The following is a 4,142-nucleotide window of genomic DNA, read 5'->3' on the forward strand; positions in this document are numbered from 1 at the left end:
GCTCAAATCATTAGTGGCATCTGAAATTTCTTCAAAGGAGAAGCGTTTCCATGTGCATGTTGGAGAAAGCTCTGTTGCTTCAACGTTCTTGAGGCTTTCAATGCTCTCTTCAACATTGCAGCACACACTTGGTGGGCTTGCAATTTCTTCCAAGCTTCTGCGTTTTGAGTGAGAATAGCCTTTTCTTCCAAGCTTCTTGGGCTTTGCTTTTTCTCGGGTTATAGTTTATAGTCCCTGGATATCACTATCCCCAATTCCCCATAACTAAATTCGCACCATAAATCTCACACACCCAGATCTTTGCCTCACATGAATAACAAACATCGGCGCCTCCAAAACACCCGCCACATCTCACGCACCACCCACAGCAATGTCCGCCCCAGCGACACTCCCCATCACCAACCCCCAAACGACGTCGTCCGCCGCAGCATCCCAGTAGTAGCCCCCAATCACCACGCCCGCCTTTCGCGCGTTAGTCTCACGCTTCACCTCGTCGATCTACTCTGGCTTCTCCCAGCGCCGCCCCTGGTACGAGCTCCCTGGCCCGACCCGACTCCCTCACCGACGCCTACTCCCAGATCCGCTAGAACTTCACCTATTTCCGCGTCAACTACGTCACCCTCCTCACCGTCGTCCTCGCCCTCTCTCTCCTCACCGTCGATCTCGATTGCTTTTTCTCTGGTTATAGTTTACATGATGACTATCATGCCCACGTTGATCACCATCGTCTTCCTTGTTTCTTTCTTCTTGGGAAGGAACAAGAACTCGAAGCAAGAAAGAAAACCCCCTAATTTCTCTGAATCTGAGGAGGGTTTAATTCACTTGTTTAATTATCTCCATATGCAGATCACTTCTGCCTGCTAAGGTCAACTATGAACGAGAGAGAAGAAGAAATTTATTTAATTCTTCCTTTATTTTTCTTTCTTAATTATGAAATTCATTTAAATTAATTATTTTATTTTATTAAATCATGGCTAAGACAAAAAAAACAATTTGAGGGCACATCAGTCATTTTGCCCTCATTTTCGGCCTCACATGAGTCGCACGTGATCGAACTGACGGAGCCAGGACGGAAAGTTGACGTAGGTACTACGTTGATAAGAAAATATAAGTCCGGATATCACATTGATACGTTTGAAAGTTCATGTATTATTTTGACAGTCCTCGGAGTCTTCAGACCCTGACTGTGCATTTTTTCCTATTATTATTGGTAATTATCTTGAGGAGACTGAGGATTACTTTTAGATTTTGCTAGTTACTCTTTCAAGGCAGTGTTCTTGTACCTACATGTACATTTGCAAGCATAATTAGCTATAATGAGCTACCCTCATTGTACCGCCAGAAGTACCAACTCCCACCAAAGTAATGTCCTACGGATAGACAGCCAGGCGGGCTACGGCCTGAGCACAGGGTAGTCCCCAGATCATCGCCGACGCGCCGCCACGCGCTGCGCCAAGACAGCGTCAGAAGCTACTGAAACTAAGAACTGAAGCATATCAGTCCCACATCGAAAACAGAGAGAAGATCAGACCTCTCCTTACCTATAAATAGGTCCTCTCTTCTCTCTTCATGATTACGCATTTACTACTCATTTATTGTTGTACTGCCTATATGTATTGACTGACTTAGGCATCGGAGAAGTGAAGACCGCCCAACGCGGTCTCCCTCTGACGCCCTATCTTTCATTTGGCAGCCAGCGAAGATCACCGAGTATACAGAGTAGCGGTCCGCCCACCGGACCTGCGTTAAACGAAGGTTTGGCTACCGCCAGACTTTGAGCATTAACATTGGCGTCGTCTGTGGGAACCCTTGAACAAAAGGTCACCCCATCACAACTACCATGACTAGCGGTAGCGGGGGAAACGCTGAGGAGCAGGCAGACCAGTCCGCCATCCCCCAACCCTCCAATCCAGCGGTAGGTGTTAACCGCGCACTATTCAACACCCCGGCCAGCCCCGGCGGTGAGGCAAATCCAAGCAGCAGCCGCCCACCAGGCCAGGACCTCACCGCCATGTACGAGCTGGCACTGGCAGACCTTCACAAGGCAAACAGAGAGCGTGAAGAGGAGCGCAGAGAGAAGACTGAGGCCCAAAAACAGGTGGCTACGCTGATGTCACGTTTTGATGACCTGAAAAGGACGGTGGAAAGAACCGCCAATCCAGCGCAGAGCGAGCATTCACACAGCACCAGGCGTAGTCAGCCCAACACTGGCACATTAGCACCAGGACCAGTCATACAAATGCAGGTTCCGCTGGACCCACCTGAACTATTGGGGATGGGACCACCGCCCATCCCCCAGCTAATGTTGGAGCAGGAGGCGGAGTCAGTGCCGCGTACCAACCGCTCGGAAGCTAGGGCAAGAACTGAGGGCAATCCGCCTGCGCCAAGGCGTAGGCAGGCCCAGCGGAGTACATATGCCGGATCCGCCGGCGACGCAACAGCCCAAATTCTGGAGAGGATGCAACAGTTGGAACAGAGGTTGGTCCGGGCGGTGTCGGGCGCCCCGGCGCCAACTCAAAGTCCACTTTTCACGTCCAGACCAGGGCCCTTCACCGCTGCAATTCTGCAAGCTATTAGACCGGCGTACGCAAAAACTCCAAAGATGTCACACTACAGCGGCACATCCGACCCCTTCGTCCACATGGACACCTTCAAGAAGGTCACCAACAACAAGGGATTTGACGACCCCACCCTGTGCCACTTGTTCAGCGAAACACTGGACGAAGAGGCAATGAATTGGTTCTTCGAGTGTCCGCCGGGATCCATTGACTCATTCCATGCACTATCACATACCTTCCTCTCCCGGTTCATATTATTGTCCGCCGGACATCATAACACAAGTCAGATGTTCAGCGTCAAACAGGGGGAAAACGAATCACTAAAGGCATTCGTCACAAGGTGGCGAGCGGCAGCATCTCAGTGCTGCGATCTAGACAAATCAATGGCATCGGCGGCCTTCAAGCAGGGACTCCTCAAGGGACCGTTCCTCTATCACCTCAACTACAACCATCCAAACGCGGCATATGACCATATCATGAGTGAGGCGGTCATTCACGCCCAGGCGGAATTCATTACATATGGAGAAGCCCCACCGCCGCCGGCAACGCCAGCAAAGACAACACAACCCACCTCCAGTTAGCATGAAACCGCTAATAAAGCACCCGCCGCACCGCCAACTGACAAGAAGAGGGAATGGCAACAGGGCCACTACCAGAACAAGCGGCAGAAGGACCAATACCACAACAAGGGCAACCGCCCAACCCAGGAGGATAACCGCAACAAGCAAACGGAGTCTTCTCAGCGGTATGCAGTGTTCACGGTCCTCACGACTTCGTACGAGGAAATATACAATCAGTGCAAGGATCAAATCCCGCCACCACCCCCAGCAAAATACCCAAAGACGGGCAAACCTAGAAACACCGGCAGGTGGTGCAAGTACCATGAAGACAGCGGCCACAATACCAACAGCTGCAACGCACTGAAAACAGCCATTGAGACCTTATACCGTGAAGGCAAGATGGAGCAGTTCAAGGTGCGCCAACCGCCACCTGTGATCGCCAACGTAGAGACCTTGGGCCGCATCAACACCATCGACGGCGGTGCTCCAATCACGGGCATGTCTCACAGGGCAAGGAAGCGTTATGCACACGCTAATCACCCAAAGGAAGTCTGCAATATCCGCTACGAGCGATCCGCCAAAATCCCAAAGGCGGGTTGGGAACCTATTACATTCTCAGAGGAGGAGGAGCGCGGGGTGCATCTACCCCATGATGACCCCTTCTTGGTCGACGCCATTCATGGCAGATTCTCAGTGGGGAGAATATTGGTAGATAGCGGGTCCGCTGTCAACGTCATCTTCAGCGGTTGCTACAGCCACCTCAAGCGGAATAACAAGTTGCTCCAAGACCATGAGCCACTGCTCAGCTTCTCCGGTGACATCACGCAACCACTCGGTTCTGACTACATGCGATTGACTATTGGCGCTAGTCCATGTATGGCGGAGGTACATACAGAATTCATAATCGTTGATTGTCTCAGCTCGTATAATGCCATCCTCGGACGACCGGCGCTCAACAAGCTTAAGTGCATCATCGCCGGATACATGCTTCTCATGAAGTTCCCCACACCTAATGGCACGGGCA

This window comes from Rosa rugosa, chromosome 5 (assembly GCF_958449725.1).
Source record: "Rosa rugosa chromosome 5, drRosRugo1.1, whole genome shotgun sequence".
Classification (NCBI taxonomy): domain Eukaryota; kingdom Viridiplantae; phylum Streptophyta; class Magnoliopsida; order Rosales; family Rosaceae; genus Rosa; species Rosa rugosa.